The sequence below is a fragment of the Rissa tridactyla genome, chromosome 4 (assembly GCF_028500815.1).
Source record: "Rissa tridactyla isolate bRisTri1 chromosome 4, bRisTri1.patW.cur.20221130, whole genome shotgun sequence".
Taxonomy (NCBI): Eukaryota; Metazoa; Chordata; class Aves; order Charadriiformes; family Laridae; genus Rissa; species Rissa tridactyla.
The window spans coordinates 93,189,434-93,211,856 of NC_071469.1; the positions used below are offsets into that span (position 1 = coordinate 93,189,434).

A 22,423-nucleotide genomic window follows, 5' to 3' on the forward strand; every position below is an offset into this window, starting at 1 on the left:
GTACTTATTATCAGCAACATGTCTTCCAGGAATATTTGCAGGTACCTTCTGCCTGGTTACAGCACCCAAGTCAGTTAAGAACCCAAATGACAAGTGCTGGAGTACGGAGAAGAAGTCAAAGCGCCACATACACAGAAACAGTGCGGAAATTACTGCCTGTGCTCCAGAAGTTCTGTAGGTTTTGCTCACAACTGCCTGAGAGCCAAGAACAGTCCTGCCCAGCGCAGCAGCGAAAGCTTTCCTCTGGCCCCTCCAGGGGACCTATGGCTAATAAACATCATCGGATTTGCGGCAATTTCACCCAAGAGCCTGGAAAAGCACACCCAGACTACTCTACACAGCTTGGGACTATTTAGAAACAGGAGGAAAAAAGAGAGGTATCACACTGGACATCCGAAAGGGGCGAGGAGGAGGAGTTATTTCCAAGAAATATGCAGAAATTAGAGATAAATAACATGCCTTTAACTGAAATGCCCTGCCTCCTATCAGTAGCTTACAGAACAACCATCGCCAAATACATGCACGCCGAGCAAATTGTTCTGTGCGGCAGGACCAGAACACACTTGCTCCTGCACGTTCAGAAGAAGTTTCCAATAGTGGTGTGAACTACAGAAATTGCCTTTCACTAGAATTTAGAGACACAAATATTTCCGCAGCAATCACGGCAGCCAGCTATGCTCATACAGTACCAATTACCAAAGTGGAAAACCGAAGTGCAGAGAGAATTCCACTAGTACTTAAAAATATTTTAAAAAAAAATAATTAAAAAACCCAACCTCTCAGTATGTTTCATTGTGACAAAGTTGTAGCATCAGGTAAAATTTAATTTGCTAACTTTCAGAAACTAAGTAGGTAATATATTCTTGGTCTCAAAGTTGCTTTATTTTGCCCTGCAGATAATATGTATGCTGAGATCTACATTTTTTTAAAGCTCCTGTCATCTTTGCCACTTGATAAAAATACAAAATAACCTGATACTGTCCTCAAAAACACAGATCAAGATACTTATGCGTGGGCTGAAGAGCCTAAGGCTCAATTTATCCCATCAAAACAAGCATGAAGGAAGGGAAAGATGCGGTTCCTGTGGAACCAAGTCGTCTTTTAAGTATTTTAATTGAAAGTCTGGCACGGACACAATCCGCAAGAAACTGGGGGTTGTCAGTAGTCTAAATCCAGGAAGGACTAAGCTGTTTTGAGACCTCCAGTGAATGAAAAGAATCCAGGACCTGTGATGTCAAATCACTAGTTCCAATGTGTTGTTTCAGGTATTCCTCAAGATTTGTGATTTTTTCAATCCATTAAACGACACTAGTTACAGTATTTACACACTGATATAACAACTGGACTCAGCTTCCATCTCCAATATTCTTGGCTGACCCCGAGGAATCGCTGCACACCACTGTTGTCTACTTTATAAATACTCTGAGCCTCACGCTTGCAAGGAGAATGGGAAATGATGCTTGTGAACGGTACATTTCTATGTCTTCTTTCATAGGAGAGAGACTTGAGAAGTTCAAATAAAAAAAACCTCTGTAGTTCATTTCAGTAAGTCAAAAGCATTTAACTACTTTTATGCTTGAATTGCATTAAACTAAAAAACTAATTATCGGCAGAAAACTAACGTTTCATTGAGCGTAACCCTTACAAACACACAACAGGCACCCGAGCAATAAACTCTGAAGTTATTGGGCATTCTAACTTTATTACCGGTTATCTGGTTTCTTCATATCTGACATTTAAAGTTCTTTACTCTCAAGAATATCTCAAAATTGATAACCTCTAAAATTATATATCTTTTCTCCTGGAAAGATTGGTGAAAGCAGCCTGAAAGGTACTTGGCAGAGTAAAATAAACCGGGGCTGTCAGAAGAGTGCCGGCTCCCAGCACGACCTGAAAGCTTCAATCACTGAAGTAAAGAAGTAACTCTCTTTTTCTTGGCGTGATGTGGCAGAAGAGCCAAGCAAGCCTGAACATTTTCCACTGAACCAGATTTTTCAATTTTGTGCACACAATTAAGAGTTCTGGAAATCCACAAGCATGTTCCCTCGTCTCTCCTCCTTCACCCTTACCACCCTTCTGTGGCTTCTCTGACGAGTGGAAAGTATTAAGTCAAAATACAGCTTCTGCAGTTTCCTTAACCAACCTTGGACTGCAGCTCAAGGCTACAGCTTGCCCTTCTGTACCAGCAAGCAGAGACAAGACTCGGTCTGCCGGTCTAGAGGACACGCTGCTTTCCACGCTATGGTTTAGTCTGCATAAGTTAAAAAAAAAAACGCCTTTAGATTTAAAAATATGTTAAATACCTAAATACCTTTCATCAGCAAGCAAATAAAGAAGTCTTAACTATACTAGCAACACTTGCCTTGTAACAGCATTAACCTACATCAAGTGGCCATCACTGTCACGGATGGCAATAAGAAAGTGGTTAGGCACCCAAAAATCGTTATCCACTGTCATTCCAGCAGCCTAGGAAGCTACAGGCATCCTTGTTTGTCAGCCCCAATGCTTCCAAATAATCCTCCAGACTCTTACTTTTTTTTCTTTTTTTAGAGCTCCAATATGAAATATAATTACCTAAGACTGCTGGGTCTTTCGAGCCTGCTTGAATCTCTTCCAAAAAAAGGCATAATCAGGCTCATGTCTTTATTAAATGATCTGCACATGCGAAGCAAAGATCCACCGTCTTGCTTTGGAAGAACACGTCATTATTACCGATACACAAACGTACAGGTTAAGCATGTGAGAATGTGCTTCCAAGAAAACCATCAGCACAGAACAGCAGCATCGTATCTGCTTTCAAATAACCTGAACTGGTTAGCTATCCAGCCATAAAATTCAACATCAAAATGTACAGAACCCTCAATCTGTTTAATTTATAGTAAGCCGTTAATTCCTAAGCCATTTGGAAGAGACACAGGATGCACAATGGCGTGCATATTCAAAGCAGAAATGTTCCATGATTATTTTTAGTTCACATGAAAATGAGAAGAAATTGTAACCTCCGTATCCTAAACATTTGCTGAGCCCCATCTGAAAAGTAGTAGATTTCCAATCCAATTATTCTATAGTCAGATAATACAAGGAAAACATACATAGCCCTTTTTTCAAAGCTTGAGTACAGCAGCGTACATGTAGACATGTAAAATGAAGGGCATAATCCAGTTGAAAAATCAAACACTTTAGAAAGCATTACCCAGGAAAAAAACTTTCAGGTCAACACAGAAACCAACACACCATAAGTAAAAGGTAGGACACAAAGACAACAAACGCTCTTCTTGGGCATACAAACAAGAAGTAATAAAGGAAAACTAGCACTACTGGAGTCAATTAGGCACTGACAATTAGAAAGGTTTATAGGGAAAGCTAAAAGAAATTAATCATAGAATCATTTAGGTTGGAAAAGACTCTTGAGATCATCGAGTCCAACCGTCAACCCCACTCTACGATGTTCTCCCCTACACCACATCCCCTAATACCACATCTAAACGAGTCTTAAACACATTTGGGGATGGTGACTCCACCGCCTCCCTGGGCAGCCTATTCCAGTGTCGAGCACTAGAAACAGTGTATGCTCAAAAGCTACAGAATTTAAGTTTTTAACAAAAAGCATCCAGATTAGTCAATTCCTGTCCACAGGTACCTATAAAAGAATTTCAACAGATTCACCTGGCAAACAAATTGAGCTGATGGTTTTCTAGCTTACGTTTGTCATAGCCATCCCAAAAACTTACCACCTGCACTTAAAAACAAAACCAACCCCCAGTGACCGAGGGGAATTTCTACCATTTGAGATTTGAAAGATGCATGATAAAGAATATGCTGATACACCATCAAAAGGGACACCCAAAGGTGGATTTTGAGGACAGACACAAGTAGTGCCCGTCTTTAACAGCTCAAAAAACCCACCGTGCTGAACAGAATGAAACCAAGCTAAAAAAATCTTAAAGCTTCAACTTGTCCTAATTAAGCTCCAAGATGCTGGCCTTCAACAACCCAACGAAGACACGAAGTATGTTCTCTGGAATTAAACCAGTAATTTAAAGTTAGATCACAGCTGCTGACATATTTCAGGTACCTTCTCCTTTTCATTCCTCCTAAGTACAAGTCTGAAGCGGGACAAATACATACTTCCCATCATTAGACTGAATACCTTCCCTGTGACTTCACCAAGAGCCCTTTACTCATCAGTTCCACTCAAATTCCCTTTGTAAGTTCTTCTAAGGGAAGGGAGGAGGGTTAACGATGCTACTAGGCTAGGAAGAGCACCACTTTATTTAAAAATATGAGTCTGCAATTTCTTACTCTGTGCTCAATTTTAACACATTGAGAAAATACAGACCATTCTTCAGAAGGAAAAAAAAAAAAGAAAAGAGTGACAGACACACTCGTCACCTTTACAGTCTCAGATATTCACAACCATGCAATTCAGTGGCAAATTGGATACAGGTTACTATTAATAACTGAACTATTTCCCTTCCTATCTGAAAGCTGATTTGTGAAAAGGATGCAAGCATCCCATTTTAAAGCACGCTAATTAGCCAAGGAGGAGTCAAGGAAGTCACTGTTCAGCCTTCAAGAACATACATGTAGCCTCTTTCAAAGAGGAAAAAAACCAGCGCAAGCTTACCCAAAGAGCGCGCAATCGCCCGCTCCAAGCAGCAGTATACAACCTCCTCAGCCAAGAAAACTCCGTGTAGTCACACCAACATTATAACTAGAGAACTCAACAACTCAGATACAGTTTTCTTTTCTTAAGAACAAGCAGGTCTCACTCAAAGGCTCACAACCAGATACACGCAGCCATTACAAGGATTAGATGCCACCATTACCTGCCACAGCAGCAGACCCGGCTTGATGACCCAGGAGGTGCCCAGAAAGTGATGTGAAAAATGTAATTGTTAAAACACGCTCAAGTCTTCAGTTTACAGAGTTTTGACAAGTGCCTCACAATCACCTCAAATTACACAGCAAGGAGAAACCGTAAAGGACGCCCCTCCTTGATTTACACATGGCACCTCTCCCCTATTGTCTAGGTCCTAGCAAGTTACGGTCAGAATAAAAAAAGATTCTTTAAAAATACCACACAAATTGAAAGCACCGACAGCTTCCACTGATTATTCTTCTCCCCTTCTATTATAAGCCCTGAACAGGTTTAAGTAGCAGTCACCATCATTAAGAAGTTGCTCCCCTCCCATTTTCCATTCTCCTGAAAAATGAACATCGCGGCAGCACCGGTAACAGCGATGAAGCGGCGGCTGCTGCAGCCTCACGTAGCTACAGACAGCGGGGCTGGGAAACGCTAAGGGGAGGGCACAGGCCACCTCGGTCACACAGACTCACCAGAAAGCTTACTAAATAGTACAATAAGGAAGTCAAAAGTCCGGCTGTGTACGTTAGCGGTACCCCAGCTCCTCAGGAGGGGCTCGAGGGCTGCGGGTGAAGTTACCGGTTACAGCTCAATAAAGCTGAGCAGGGAGATCTGCCCCTGATCAGCTGCCGGATCCCTCGACTCTCCCTCAGGCCACTTCTGGAGCTTGTCCGTAAATCAGCTTAACCTGCCAGCCCCGCAGAAAACCTACTCATCGTCCCCTGCCTGCTGGTCTCCCATCCCCGAAGGGGCTGAACTGGCTCGTGTGCCCCGGGAAGAGGCAGCGCTCACCCCGGGCAGGGGGGGGGACCCTCACACCCCCTCCCACGGCAGTGCTGAACCCGCCCCGGCCACAAAAAACCACCCCGAGAAAAATCTACAAACCCCCAGCGAAAGGGCATATCCCTTCCTTCAAACACATGGCCGTCCAAACAAACAGCACAGAGGGTGGCAAGGAAAACGCTCAGAGGACAAAAGGACAGAGAGTTAGGATTAAACCCAGTCCCTTGATCCCCGGCCAAATGGCCTACCCATAAACCCACGCGACCTCCAGAGCCAATTTAAAATCCTGAGTGTGCTATACTTCAGGTTATAAAATCATATTTAGACACACATTTGAAGCGTTCTTTGCTCTGTTGGTGGCTAAAAACAATTCCTTTGTCATCAAATCTCGCTTCAGCAAGCTGACATGACGTTTTTAACTCAGGAAATAAGATAATTATGGTTCAAGGTAAACAACTACAACTGTGCATCACAAACAGTTTCTAATTTTAAGCCCGAGTCCCTCTAATGCCATCCATATCTTAGAGCAAGTTTCCTTACAAATGGTTTGGGTTCTCTAAGTAGCTTGTGACTGAGCCCTATTGCTGTTAGCATCAACAGCAGGTCTGGGGAGAGCACGGGCAGGTGTAGCAGATGAAAGTCTGGCAGATGCAGCACATGAGCTCCTGTATCAAAATGAGTCAAGGTAAGCCAAACATGAAAGGAAAGAAAATATACTCTGAATCTTAAATAGCTCGAGAGGTAAAAACTGCATCTCATCTCTCTTAGGAACACGCAGAAAACAGTAAGTGCCAAGACCAAAGCTACACGTACTTACGCAATGTTTGCTACAAGTCATTTTATATCCCAGACCTCAAAACACCCCAACTGCAGCTTCCCCAGTGGCACAAACAGCAAGAATTCAAGCTGTAACTCGCAGCAAGTGTATCAGCTACCAAGTTGTTCAACACAAAGCAGTAAACTCACCTACAGCTCTCCGCGCTGTGTCTAAACTAGCCCCTGCACTACTGCTGCCATAAAATATTCTCCAAAGTTACCAAGAAACAAAACCTTACAATAAACAGAAGCATCACCGCTGAGACTTCGTATGCCAGAAATGCTGAAGCACAACATCTGAATTTGTCTGGAACTACAATGAGGTATTGAGGGCAGCAAGCTGCCTGCCTCCAAGATGAATCATTACGCACAGAGGTAGCAATAACTCCAAGTACTGCTTATAGGTGTTAGCCTGGTAGGCTTTCATTCTTCCTCATCCAAAGGAAAAAAAAAAAAGGCACTAAATTACAAACAAATGAATTCAGCTGAATGCGAGAACGTAGTAGAGAAAGCAAGATGCCATACAGACAAAGCATTCTTATACAGTCGTGCTCAGAAGAGACAGAAGTGGTCAAAACTATTCAAACAGCCAGTTGTGAGAACGCTGCAGTTTCTGCAGAAGACTAAACAGTAAAGAGGAATCACGGGGCGAAGCCTGTGCAGCCTGGGAGAGCTTGCTCCTCCAAAACTTTTCATCATTAAACATTTTCAAACAACCCCACCCCACTTCTGCTATTGTTGTCAGAAAGGGAATTCCAACCAGAACAATTACTTCCACCACATTCTTCTGTTGGAAGAATTAAAAAAAATGGTAACACTGCACAGCAGAAATACAATTTATGCAGTAGTTCATCTAGTAACACAAGTCTCCTTCCTAAAGGAAAAAAGGATTAATGTGCCTTGAGCCCACTGTGCAGAAGCACAAATGTATTTTCCGATACAAACACTTGAAGGCAGCAATACGGTGGAAGTCTCCCAGGTTGAAGTTAGCCATGGGAGGTTAATCTCTCTACACCCTGGAGAGGGCAGTTCATTAAGAGGCTGTTCAGAGCAGAAGGAAACAATTCACCCACTCCCTGAAGAAATCCCTCTTCCCACAACTTGCACACAAGGCAGCTCCTCTGAACTCTCCACCGCCCCACATCTCGTACCCGTTTGCACCATTTTCTTGGTAACGGCACCGTGTCCAGGCTGCGTTAGAAAGCACGCTTCCCTTCTCGAGATCTGTCACAATTAACGGAGCTAAATTCAATGCTGTCTTCAAGGCACAAACCGGGATGCCAAGTGGCCCCAAGTCAACCCAAGCGTCCAAGAAAAGGAGGGAGCAGAACAACAGTTTGGCTTCATAGTGTTTTATCTGCAATTAACACTTTTTCTTGACTTCTGATAAGGTAACGTATTAGCTGCCAGACCAAACCCAAGTGCAAATAAGTGAACCTTAAAATATTCTCAAACTGAAGCTTCAGAAAGAGTCAAATATTCTCTCTGCCACCAAAGCCACTCTGCTCTTCTCGTGCTAGCAAATGAACATTTAATCCAATAATCAGGCAAAGGAGACCATTCTACAAGTCCACAAAAGGTAACTTAGTCGCCACATGCATAAGTTTATACCTACAACTGCACTCACATTGCAATTCATCAAGCAGCCCTTCAGGAGCGCGCGCACCTTTGGAAAAAAACACCACCCCAAAGGTTTACTGAGGTATCTGCCTCAGACCTGGGAAGAAGTCAAAAAACAAAAGCTGTCTCCCAGTTAGCTGTCAAACGCACCCATTTATATACGGACTACAGGCACACGTGGGGGTTTTGTTTGCTTTAAACAAGTTAAGCAGACTGCCCAGCTACGCTCTGTCAATACAACAACATCCCCTTGACTTGAACCACGGGCCGAGCAGCCACCATACACCTCCACCGTCATTCCCATCTGAGGCTGTTCCTACGATATCGGATACACCAACTCAACACCAGCTCAAAAAATTGCTTCCTAATGTTTACTTATGCTATTACCTACTTTAATACTTAACTCTCAAATTACTTCCAAATTATAAACCATTTGGTATGGAACACTTTATTTCGGGTAGCTGAAGGTCAGCAAAAATGGAATATAATTCAGATAAGTGTTTATTAGTTCATAAATGGCCAGCAAGTCTGACTGTCCCATCCGACAGCCTAGAGATGCTGGCATTGCCAGAATGCAGAAAGCGTCACCTACCCCCTTTGAAGAGGTACATCTGAGTATGCCAAACGTGTCACTAAATTACACAAATTAATCATCAATTCTGAGCATTTATGTGACAACAGGTAGGAAAAAAAGAGGAAAAATTCAAAAAGTGTACATGAGACCCAAGCATCCTAAATACAGCCAAGCCATTTTTCAGACTCTTATTAAAATTAGATTGGCCATTGACAATGATTCACATCTGCTTCTTGTAAACAGCAAAAGAGCACCAACATCATACAGTGAAAGACACAGAAATACGCAAAGGGCAACAGAGGGGAGTAACATCTATTAGCAAGGCTACTCCATACCCACAGCAAACACACCGCACTGTGCTTATACACCTCAAAAAATAGCTCAGTTATAATAGCTCATGGCTTTCACGGACGGCAAGCAAAGTTGTACTAAAATATGGTGTGTAGGTATAAGGAAAATAAAGCCTGATCCAGCCTTGCCTCCCCTCCTTAGCCCTACCTCCTCCAAACGCTTTAAATAGGATGTTATCACTACTTGTTTATATGCCATTACAGAAAAAAAAGAAATGCTCGGTTTCTTAACACTGCATTACCGAACAAAACGTTACTCAATTCTTTCTGTAACGTACCAAGAAATAACTGTGAGACCATATGCATCTGAAAGCATCCACGTGCCGGAGTAATCCCAACTTACGTAACCGACAATTGGCATCTAACCACGAAGAGCAGGAAAGGAAGGACCAACATACAAATCTTCTTTAAGACCTAAAACTAAACTAAAAATTCATTTTGAGAAGTCTGATTCCTGAGGCGAGTGAAATTCACATCTCTTAAGTTACAATTTAAAGGTTTCTGCCATGAAAGTACACAGGCAAAAGAGAATCCCTTGTGGCCGATTTTCGCTCCTTTAGCTCATCCCCGTTAAGCAAAAATGAATCATTTGCTAATTGACGAGTTCAGTTTGAACCAATGCCACCGTGATTCTTATCTCAGTAGCTGGAAGGCAAGTCCTTCCAAGGTCTGAAGGAGCCATCGACAAAGGCAGAGATCAGCATCCTTCTGTTTTCTCAGTGCATCCTAAAATGTCAGGTCCTAAAATGTCAGGCATCGGAGCACAGATACTCCTGGAGATCATGTTGTACTTCACCCTTGAAGTGACAGTAAAGAAAAGAAAGCACCCACTCCTACATGCTTACGGGATCCACCAGAGCCCCCAGCCCCATCCAGCTGAGGACAAAGCCCACCACCACGCCGTGGCGTGTACTGTAACGCAGGGGCAGTATCTGAAGCCCTAAATCACCTCCGCCTTGGGACGGCCCCACTATCTTCAGCCGTAAAATCAGCTTCCCACCGCCAGCTGCGGCGGACATATGCAACACTCACATCTGCATTTTCTGAGCCCAGGGGTTCAGGAGTGGAAGTAAATCAAAGGGAAATGTGGGCACAGTTCAGAAGAACAGCAGCCATGGCACACGGCAGACACGGAGGCCAAAAATGAGAGGTGCAAGACAGACCCCAAATTCGCAGAGAGGCAACAAATGCAACTGAAAATCCATCCTCACCCCCTTTCTACCTGCTTTTAGCCAAAAGGCATCTTTTTTTCCTTCTAAAGCATGCTTAAGTGCTTTGGTATCACTGATAGACAAAGCTCACTGTTCTTCGATGCCAGGCTTAGGGTGGAAGAGAAGGTGTTTGTCGAGCTGCAACCCCCACCGTAAAGGCACAGACACATTATTATGAAAAGCAAGTCAACTTTTTATGCACAGACAAGGATAACAAATGTTTCATTGCTGTATTTCAAACGTTTAAGATCTTACGCTGAACCATAGGAAAGAGCATTACTAGTTAGGCTATTACAGTAAATGAAATGAAAATTGAAAATGAAGTCTAACTGACATTAAATTTAAGTAACTATATATCAATTCCACAATCATCATAATACATCGGCACTTCTTATGACACAACTTCTGCAGAACAGAAGAACACCCTTGATAACTCTGAATATTAAGCCGAGGTACCACAGGCATCTTACAGTTTATATAAATAAAGTGCCTCCTGCAAATAATCATGGTTCCGTCAGTGAAAACTGCAGCATGATTAACAGAGGTCCATTATAAAGGCAATGCATAACCTAGCTCCTGTGAGTAGTCACTGCCACATCGGTCCGCGTTTCTATGGCAACCAGGGAGGAAAATATAAAGCAAATTACAGTTAAATGAAAATTATTCTCCATGACAATATATGTTAATGCAGGAACATTTGCAAGGCCATTCTGGATAAAATGTTTACATTCACACATGTGTTTACAAAAATAAATAAAAGGCAGGCTGTAACAGCTAATGGATCATCCAAAGATAAGGATCATAGTCTTTTTTTTTTTTTTTTCAAGTTTTAATGTATTCAGAATAAAATTCTTCAAGCTAACAGAACAGAAAACAAACCATCTTAGAAAAAGGTATTTGCACATTTAGATATAGTATACATTCTTTAAGAAACAGTTTTTCAGAAGATCTAACGTGTACGTTTTTGAGTGTTGTGATCCTTTAATTTTCTGGGCTGCAAACAAAGAGCACATTTATACCTCCTCATCCCAGGAGAAAATGTTTTAAACGAGAGGCTAAGTCACTCAGAATATTTATAGAGTTCTGACTGAAACTGGAATAGTGACTTATTTTCATCAGCTATAGCTTACCTATTGAAAGCTGAAAAGTGTTTTATACCTCGGAATTTGCGACATTGACTCTACAGCTGGAAGAGTCTTGTACCTCACCATGGTTTAAAAGCAGCACAGGTCAATGAGAACCCGTTGTCAGATACTTTTACAAAAGCCCGCACTTAATGCTTTAAAAGGTTGTCACAACCATGATCATTTAGCCTAAACAGTCCTTTTTTTAGGTAATATATCTCAGTTTTTAAATATCTTCTGAAGCAGGAGTGAAGTTAATTGGAATAAGGCTCGTTCCAGAGGCAGCCACTTACTTATTTTTTTTAACTCGCTTGGCTCGTACCCCAAAGAAAAGCCCAAAGAAAGAAAGTAGGTTATAAACTGACTTACAGTCTCTTTTCCACTCTGAAGCGCCACGTTTTAAGAACGGTTTAAAATACTGCATTAGAAAAAAGCACTCCTCTCAGCCGCGTTTCACGGTTCCCCCTGCCAAGTTCCTTTCCCATGGAAATGGTCTGCCTGTTCCGCGAGTAACACAGGTGCAGGTTTCTTAGGAAGACCCAGAAAGAGCACAAGGCACTATTTGAACCCGTTTCAGTGTGCTGGGAACACAGAAGACGCCATTCACTCCGCTGGCACATCTGAGCTCACTCCGTACACGCTCCCACTGACCTCTGCATCTGTCTCTTGCCTCCACCTACAGAACAATACTTGAATCATGAGGATCATAACTTTTTATGACAGCGGGAAAACTGCAATATTCTCCACAAGTTCACTCCACCCTGCACATAAAACTGCTCATAGGTTCAACCATAAAGCAAACTACCTTCTTTGAAGTTCCGACTTAAAGCCCAGCGCATGTTATAAAGCTGATGTGAAAAAACACGGCCTATTAACGTTTTACATAACCACGCTCATGGAAAGCATCATTTGTTAATCATTCGGTGAGACTGTTGACAAAAGCAAGTTAGGTCAGAAAGTAACCGGGTAACAAAACTCTTTACAGGTGAGCTCAGGTTACCCACAAACACCAAATTCACATACCACCAAATATATTCCAGTCATGCTCCACTTTCCCCGAGGATCGCTTGCTGCAGAGCCCACAGTAGCATCACCATTATCATCTCAACTCATTTAGTCACTGATCTCAGCACAACCACTATTCCCTCCACAGCGACGTCCAGACAATCTCCACACAACGCAAAGAAAACAGCTACAAATCTCAGACTAAAAAAATAATACCTGCAAACCGAACTACAGCAGCAGTTGCTAGGTTCCTTTTTAAAACCTTCACTAATTGCTAGAATTGTGTTTCTAGTGAAGCTCCTTGCTGCAGCAGTGGAGGGGCTGAATGCTGTTTTCACAAAAGAACTTCTAAAACCACAGGCTGCATGTCTGCAGCAGCCAGTATTTATATTCTGTGCACAAATCAGATTACGTGTACACACACCATCCCCAGTAGTCTCCAAGCAGACGAATCCCACCAGGCCAAGCTGCCTTTCCGGATGCCAGAGCTATCGGGTCGGGTACCCTGCTTTCTGCCGTTGTGCACTCCATCCTTTTGCGGAGAACTGGCTTACCGCGTCAAAATGCATCCGCATTAGAAAAGTCATTTTCTCCGTAAATGTAAGCAAATACACGCTAACATGAAGTGAAATTCTAGAGGAAAGCAGGCAGCTTTTGCAGCTTCCCTGCCCTAGCAAACGGCAGGAGGTTCAGGGGAAAGCCAGGCTGCGAGGCAATACTGAGCATGCAACGCTGCCAGCAGACCTCCCATGCACCCTTCCCTACTGCAAGCTGCAGCAAGTGAATTAGCACCAGATGGACAAGATAACAGCTCTGAAGAGACTATCAGAAGGATTTTTGCAGATTTCAGTTACCTGCACTGCTCCATAAGAGTAAATTCTGCCTACAACTACTATGGTAACGCTGTGGAAAAGAGACCCATCATTCAAATACAGGACAAATTCATAAAACAGAAAGATCCAAAGAGCTGATCTAACCAGAGACAATAGGTGGTGACGGTGACGCAGAAGAGGCAACAAGCTAACGAGCTATTAATGGTAAGCACAACAGGCGTAAAACAGCAGACTCAAGCTGCCAGCACCCCAAACTCTCATCCCTGTCAGAAAGAAGTCTCCATGCCCTCAGATCCTTTCACCTCTCAATGCTACTGCGGCTTCACTCCATTTTCAAGCGCTTTCCTCCCACCACGCAAAAACAAGGCCCAGATCTCGAGAGGGAGATGAAGATGCAGGATGATCTCAGAGAAAAGGAGAAAGGCAGGAACAGACGGGAGGGAACATCAAAAGGCAGGCAGGCTAAAATTAGAGACAAGAATCCTGGATGAGGAGGACCAAGGCAAGAGCAGAGAGCTGAGCAGAACCTCCATCAGATGAGGCTCCCGGGAAGGAGGAGGAGGGGGGACAGACAGAAGGGAGAAGAAATATTATGGTGGGTGAAGTAGGGGAAGCTAGTAGACAGAACAGACTGCAGAAGTAAATTCAGCATTTTAAGACTACAACCTGTAGCTTTAATTAAGGAGCACTACGCAGCACACCAGGAAAAAGCCACGAAGTTGACTTCTCGTCTAATCTCTTCTCCCCGGGACGAAGGCTAACTCAAAGGCAATTCGGCTCTCGCCACAGAACAAGTTTAACAGCCCAGTACCAGTGCTGATCACAGGGGAAGTCGATTTAATTTGCTACCATCACCCGCAACAGAGAGCAGCTCTGAGTAATGCAGGGCACCTCAGATCCCGGTCAGAAAGCCAAAAGCCTTCTGGGCTGCTGGCAAAGTGGAGAGGGATGAACAGATCAGAGACCACGACAGCCATCGCGCAGCATCCTGACGTGTGCCAAGAGGCTACAGCAAGGAAGGAGACCAGAGAAGATACAGCAGTTATCAGCTATTCTTGTTTTCAAAACCAGTGTATTCGCATGTGTCCTTTCTGAGTTGGTAGGACGAAACCACACAAGTTGGAATAAAAAGGTCAACGTTCAAGGAGAACAGGCTTTCATCTTCCAACCCGGCTAGTGCATTCAACTCTTGGACTGCTCAGAAAGGTAAAGTTTTACACACAAAACACACCCAGGCTTGCTCATTACAGACCCATGGTTTAGTTCGGATAAATGTGGCTGTGCATTTATCCAACACGCAGCCGGTGCTGAGCTGCAAGATGAAACCAAGGAGACAGCAAGCTATGGGAAGCAGCCAAACACTGTAACTAGAGCACCAGCTCACCCAGTGGTATTTAAACAACCATAGCACAGCCATAAGCAGGATGTTTGTTTCCACACACACACCCCTTCCCCGCATCTACCTATATCTCTTCCCAGCATCGGCACGGCTAATCTCATCCATCTATCTAAAGATATAACTACAGCAGTACTTTATAAATAGGCTTACATCTTCAGTCCATCCAGGACCTGACGCAACGGCAGAACGACAGTCAGTGCTGCAAGCGGTGTGTGTTGTTACGACAACGCTGACATTTCACAATCTGCAACAGCCACCATCCTGCTTAACGTGGAAAACACAGACCGAAAGTGTAAAGTCTACACAAAAGATTACTGCTTTTCGTAGGATACGGTCACTGCCACAGTCAGCAGGATACCAGATCTGTTACCTCCTCCCTGCAGAAGGCAGCTATCAGGAGACCATTCCCAACGGAGAACTTCTTGGAACTTTATCTTGGCTCCTCCTGGACCTAACCGGCCTGTAGAGAACCCAGCTACTTACTAGTAATTTGGAGCTCCTGGTACAACTTGTTTACACAGAGCAGGTCATAGGATAGGCTGGAAGGTGTAAGCAGGATATAGTTTTTATGGCTCTGAACTCCTGCCCAGATAAGCTGATAAGGCTCTGCGCTCAGGGGGAGGGGAGCACTTTCATGTGTGCTTTATTTAAAACGAAGATGCACCAGGAACTGCAGTTAAGCATTTTATACTTAGTAATGAAGTTTCCGTTCACCTTATTTTCCTTTAAAGCTACTGAATGTATTTTTTAGGAGTTACAAATTACACGTACTTTCATTTCACATCAAGATACTCCAAGCAGCACAGTACTTTCAAAACCGAGCCCTTCAGCCTCTTGCTGCACAGGCTGTCAAGCCTTCAGGGACAGGCTGCCTCTGGGATTGTGGTGAATTTTTTAAGAGGGTAACATCTCCCTGCTTTGCCACGCCTGTGATTCAATTTTAGCAGCTTTATGCTGCTCTAAAGGTAAATTGCTTTAGACCTTTTCTATACCGCAAAGCTGTCACTCTCTTAAAAAAAAAAATTACAGAGCCAGCTTCCTCCAGTGTTTGCTTCCCCTCCCTCCCCTGATTACCCACAGCCATTTAACCACCCGACCATGACACTCTCCAGACACTGATGTCCGCGGCTGAGGACCTGAAGCCTACCACTCAAAACAAGGACCATCTTAACATTTTCCTCAGAGCAGATCCAACGCAATGCAAGAGGAAAGGAGACGCTTTCTCACGGCTCATACGCGAGAAAAACATTAGTTCCGTCTGTACTTACCCGAGACAAAGCTTCTTTTTACACATACTAAGAAGTTTTCTACCCTTCCCATTTTCAAAGCCTGTAAATCTTGTTGCTGAAGAAACAGGCATGCATTTTACTCACATGTGAACCCAGTGCCAGCATGAACACCCTGGCACCTAACAGCAGAATTAATATTCCAATGTTTCCACAAAACATTGAATGTTGTAACCTTTGGTTTACTAATAGAAACACAATATACAATCAATGGCTTGCTCCTGCCACTACAATAATTTACAGTGGAAGATTTATTTTAAAAATGCTCGTCAGATAAGTTTGGTTTTCTTAAGAGACAGGGGAAGAAAGGCTGCCTACAGATTTTTAGAGGATAAATAATTCAATGCATGAATGCCAAGGGCAGCACTGCACACATCCATATGGCAGGGACAATGCAGACAGTAATATATGCTTCACATCACCACCCTGACAGTGCCTTCAACCCTGACCTAGAAAAAAAACCATCACTTTCTTCTGGCTACAACAGCAATTCACTCTCCGTCACTGCTACCCCGCAACACTAAGGACTACTGCACGCTTTCTGTTTACTTTGGGGTAGCATCTCCCAATTCCCTGACCTCTGCAGACTGCAATTTCAGCCTCTGCTCACAACAGCTACACCGCAACGAGCGGAACTTATTCACACGACGAAGAAAATGAAAATTAACTATAAGACACGCAGGTTTCAGAAGACCTCTTTAGCAGCTCACGTCTTTTCACTACCAGAACTGAGAGGGGCAGGAAAACCCAGGATGGTGTCTCTTACATGAGGTCTGGCAAGACGCAGGCGGTTCCATGGCCTGCCCCAGCTCCTGCACAGCGACAGGGCTCCCGCATCGCACTCAATGGTCACAGGACCACGTAGATCATGCTGAAGGCTGTGACAAGGCAGAAGAGGCAAGAGGCAGCTCGCCAGGGAAACCTCCCCTCCCCTGTGACCCTCACGGCCAGAAAACCTGCAGTCGCGTTCGTTTCACATTCCCAAAATTAACTGTACGGACACCACCCTGCCCCACTGTCCTATTTTGGTGGCAATCTGGTAACATCTCTACATCCTACAGTTTGGAGAAAACATTAAAGAATCAAGAGGAAGAATTTCCGAGCCCAAAATACCTGATATAATTAACTGCGCCTTCTAACAGGATTATTTCCTTTTCTGACCCCAATTACTCCTTCAGTTTATTAAAGAGAACTCATATACGCAGAAATGTTAACACCCTAAAGAGTCACATAAACAGAAAAAAGTCTGAGGGCACCATTATAAACAGAGTTAATGGAACTCAGTGATTGGAAATGGATCTTGAAAGCTGTCAGATCAAAGCAAGATCTTTCTCGTGTAAGGACTGCATTACCCTTGGAGCCACAGAGCTAATACCATCTATAAAAATATTTTGCTCAAATAAGTTAAGAACAGCAGCGTTTCATCTGTCAAAAGGTGCGAGGCTTTTATGGGATTAGCCATTCCACATACAGCATAAAAATTAGAGCAGATTTTTAAAAGCCCTCAGCTCAGCTGACAGAGACTACGCAGACCAACGTGTGTGCCTGCTTTCTTCACGCACACGCTACACACTGAACAGATTTTTCACTGCTATGAGCATTTAAGCTTCTTTTATTTTTTTAAATACACTTGTAAAGGATTACAAATTGGCATCACCTACAACTAGCCACGGATGAAGCTAGCACCACCACCACCCAGGCTCCGACAAATTAAGATTTTTAAATACCCAACAACTGCACAAGAAAAATACACCAGAAAACACCAGTTCTCACGTGGGAAAGCTTAAAAATTCCAGATACAGTCAAATACACTCAAAACCAGCCTCCAGACCACAGGTGCGGACAGCTTCCTACCCCCCTTCGCAGCAGGACACCAAAGATAGCATTTTGCCCAACCATACTTTATTAAGGCTATAGCTGCACAAACCCATACTGTTTCAGACGCTTGTGATTTCAAATAATTGACTACACAAGCTTTCTTTTAACATTTATGCGAGTATTTTTTATGACCGTGCATCAGTGGCATACAAATTACATAGCGCTTGGCTGAGGATCCCGGCACTCTGCACCCTCAGAAAAACCAGCTCCGTGCCGCTGATTTCTCTTGCAGGAAAGAGAAAATATTTAAAAGCTGCATACAAATCATTCCCGTAAAGTGTCGTGCAGACTGTTTTAAATTAGATGGGGTAAAAATATATGCGAGTTTATCATGAAACATTAAAATCTTTGCTATGGAGACACCGGTTTCTCTCCCCAGCCTTTTACAACTGAAATACCATTCTCACACGCAATGGAGGGAGCAGACAAGCCACCTTTACTAGAGCCTCGTCAAGGAAATACGATTAGAATAACAACCACCATGTAAACATTTCCAAGCATTATTGCCTTTGCTGTACTGAAAAGCAGCGGTACCTGTCACTACTTGCTATGTATCTACCACCATTAAATCTTAATACCGAGGAAGAATTTCAATCCATAAGGCAGACTGTCAAGCCTGAAATTCAGGTACTGCACACAGAGGGAGGAAGAGGGGCTAACCTCCTAAGAAAGCCGTCACTCACTAATTTTACAAAATGTAATTAACCAGCTCCAGTCCTGTGCATTTCCTTCCCTCGGAGAAGGGTTCCTTCACCAAGTAATTAGACCGTCCCAGTCAAGACTCAAGTCAGCACAGAAAATATTTTCCCCAAAACAAAGCCACATGCACAATCATAGAAGATTCAAGCTCTATTTCAAAAAAATACTGCTGGTTCCTCACAGTAACCTAAAGCTCTTCCTAGTTTTTCCTTAGTCACTGCGTGGATCTAAAACTAACTGAAACCAACACACCACCGTGGGAGCCCCCAAAAAGCAATTAATCCCAGTTTTATTCCCATCCTCGAGACACTTTATTATTTATAGAGTACTGCCTTCTTTTAACGTATAGAAAAGCAGGAGGTTAAAAAAAAATAAATCTTAGTACTTCAAACATATGTCCAAAAGCCACAACATAAAGACAAAGAGTATAGATTAAAAGCAGTAAAGATATACTTGTCAGGAACCTTCCTTTGAAGTATCTGCAGGAAACGCTGTCATCGTGCAGCCATGTTACAATTACACTGTTAAAATAATCACCCCCAGTTGTAAGTAGTCCATCTGGTTTACTGAAAAGGGAACACTGCTGGTACAGTATTGATTAACACGACTAGTCTTCACTGACCCTAGAGAAATACATTTGTCTGCTCTACTGAACAGGGGAAGAACGCTGCGCGACACTGTGATACGCTTCGTTTTGTTTAGAAGCATTTTTGGGGACTTAGTCAATTAAAACACGAGCAGAAAATAAATTAATCTTAACAGGTTGCCTCCCACACACGAAGGAAGAAGTGAAGGCCAGCACTTTGCTGGAAGGTTTTTTGGGTTTGGTTTTGTTTTTGGGTTTGTTTTTTTTTTTGAGTTTTCTTCCCCTATCCAAAACCAACATTCATTTTGGACAATCTGTATGCTTAAGTCTGAGAAAATGCTATTACAACACCATAAAAACAAGAAGCAGCACATAAAAAAGAATCAATTCACCCTAAGCCACGTTTTTATGAAATGGAGATGCAGACAAGAGTTCATTTTTAAAAGCAGAAACGGAACTGAACAGTAAAACCAATTGTGAAACACTAAACGTAACATCTCCAGTTTCCAGCCTGTCAAAGCCACTAATGCTTACATGACCAGGGCTCCTATAATCACTATTTAGAACAGAAACAAGCAAAAAATAAAAAATAGTTGGGAAGTGATCAAGTTGGCGAGCAGAAAGTGAAGGGCTCCTATGCACTCCAGACTCCCATGTGTCTTTTGCTGTATGGGCAACTCAGCCTGCTCCGAATTTCGCAAACCAAACCCCCACCACTTACTCAGACAAGTCTGGAGGTGATGCAAGTCCCAGCTAGCCTAACTATACAGGTTCACAGCAAACCCCACTGGAGCCCAGACCGCCCTTTTCCAGGGAGGACACAGACAAGATGTGCCCTGGCAAGTTTTATACCTTCTTGCGCTACCTCCTTTCGGACTGACAAGTTCTGCTAGAACGAAAGAGACCTGGAGCATCTCTGCATTAAAAAAAAAAAAAAAGAGCTGAGCTCCACAAGCCCCAGACACACCTAAGCAAGAGCAGCCGCCAGGATGGACACAGTAGTGCAGACAAGGCTGTGCTTTGGGGACAAACACCCCCAAGGCTGTGAGGGCAACTGTGCTGTAGGAGCAGCTCGACCAGAGCCCCCAGCATGGACCCACGCAGGCACAGAGCACCCCTCAGAGCGAGATCTTCCACTGAGGAGCGCTTCCCACGGAACGAAAACAGGTCACGCAGCTTCAGCGGCGACATTTCACAGGCATTAATGAAACGAGGTGCCTAAGAGTTTCCCCTGCCGAGACAGAGAAGTCACTGTAGGTCTCGCTCCACGACGCATTTAAAACCCCGCTACCGCACGCCACCACAACCATTTAAAAGTGCTCCAATATGCACCTTTAATCTGCCAGTAAATCCATTTTGTAAAAACGCCAGCTTTTTCTTTTTAAGTTAATCAAGTCAAATATTTAGTTCCTGGTAGAGCACACACAAAAGAATGTATCAATGCCATTTGAAAACACGCGAGAGTTAATCTCCTTTTCCCTCTCCATGACTCCATGGAGTGTTTTTTTCCCCCCAGAAAAAGAAAATAATTGGAGTGATTACATAAAAATGTTCTATTTTATGAACAACCAAGAAAAAAGGAAAAAATGCATTTAAATTCAAGTTCCTTACTTTTATACAAATTCCAGCATTTCGAGAAAGCACACAGCCACTACAAAGCATTACATTCGCAAAATGTTTTCAGCTAAATACCTTTGCCTGCACAAGGTATTAAAAAAAAAAAAAAAAAAGAAGTCTATACCCAATTTCAGAAACCATCTCAGGAGAGAATTTTGCTTCAAGAGCTGCCTGGAATTTGTTCTCTGCCTATAGGGCCGTGTCCCCAGTGGTAAGAGAGTACTTTGTGTACAAAACCAAGGGGGAGGGGGGGGGGGAAGGGGGGGAGGAGGAACCCTTTCCTGCAACTGGATATCAAAACAGATTTCCAAGCTTAGAGTAGAAGCCAATCCGTAAACACACCGACTCTTGTGCCTCAATGAACAGGCCGATTTTCAATCCGCACGCACACCCCCTCGCAGGACAGCTGCTCTCTCTGGGAAAGGGCAGAGGGCACCGAGGGCTCAGCTCATCCCAGCTCCTTTCGAAGAGAGGGGGGTGGGAGGGGGGGGCGGCGATTTGCCTTTCTAAACATGCAATCAATCTACCGGACTGGGGGAGGTTAATTCTGGACTGCAGAAGTGCAGCTGTTTTGGGTTGGGATTCTTTTTTTTTTTATTATTTTTTTTTTTTTCTTCCTTTCTTTGCTAAGGGGCAAAGGTGTCCAGCAGCCCCTCTCCGGCACACAAAGGCTACTCCGAGGAGGAAAAAAAACACCAAGCAATTTAAAGATTAAACTAGAAAATAAATAAATAAACGCGGATCAGCCAGGCTGGCTGGCGGCAGCTCGGTTCAGCTCCATCCTCTGCGCACACACACGCAGGGCTAACGCCTACCCAGGGATGATGAAATGGGAAACGGAAATTACCATTTCAGACAACTTTTGGTATTGTTCCTCCCAGCACAGTGCTCACCCCAAAATGCGTGCTCCCCCTCCGCGCCTCTGCGCGCCGCCGTGTCCCCACAAAAAAAAAAAAAAAAGGGGGGGGGACGGACGGGCCCACGCCGCGGCCTCGACCCAGAGCCCCGTGCTCCCCCCACCCCGTGATGCACCCCACGGCTCCCCATCCGTAAATATTTACCACCCCCCGAGCTCTCTCTGCAGCTCCCCCCCACCCTCCCCAAACCCTCCTCACCCCAGCCAGCCCCTGCCTCCCTCCAGCCTCCTGCAGCCCCTTCCCACCCCCTGCCCACCCCCCCCGGGCCTTCTCCCCTTCCACGGACACCCCCGTGTTCTCCCCTCTCCTCACCCAGTCCCTAACAGCCCTTTCTTGCTCTAAACAGGCCCTGACCTTCTTCGCCACCCCCCACAAAACCCTCGGTACGGCGCTTTCCTCCCGTGCCCCCCCCCCACCCCCCCGCGCTGTTCCCGGTGCACCCTCTTTAGGCCCCTCTGCCCTCACCCCCCTGCTTCCCCCCCACCCCAACCCCACCCAGACCCCTCTACTCTCCCACCAAGTCGCGGCAGCCTCCGCCTCCCCCCTCCCCGCCGCCCCTTACCGGAGCTCCGGGCTCAGCGGGCCGAGGGCAGCCTCGCGGGGGAGCGAGGCCTGCGGCTCCGCCGGCCCCGCCGCATAGAGGAGGCGGCGGGGGAAGGGTGAAGGGGCTACGGCGGCGCTGAAGGGCGGCGGCGGAGGGACGCTGGGGGGGGGGAGCGGTATTAGCGGAGGGGGCGCGGGCAGTGGCGGCGGCGCCTCCCGGCCGCCCGCTCCATGGCCCCGCCGCGCTCGGCCTCGGCCTCGGCTCCCAGCGCTGCCGCCCGCCCGCCCGCCCGATCGGCCACCGCTGAGACGCTG

General features: G+C 44.6%; 1 protein-coding gene across 14 annotated transcripts in view; it reads right to left on the bottom strand.

Moving 5' to 3' along the window:
* ANKRD11 (ankyrin repeat domain containing 11) overlaps positions 1-22,391 on the bottom strand; it is a 159,044-nt gene extending 136,653 nt beyond the window's left edge. For 3 of the 14 annotated variants that reach the window (XM_054199225.1, XM_054199236.1, XM_054199228.1), the window contains exon 1: positions 22,128-22,391. The gene's annotated coding sequence lies outside the window, so the exon portion shown is untranslated. The other 11 variants (XM_054199231.1, XM_054199238.1, XM_054199226.1 and 8 more) reach the window with 9 other exon arrangements.
* Between the last annotated feature and the right edge of the window lie 32 nt (positions 22,392-22,423).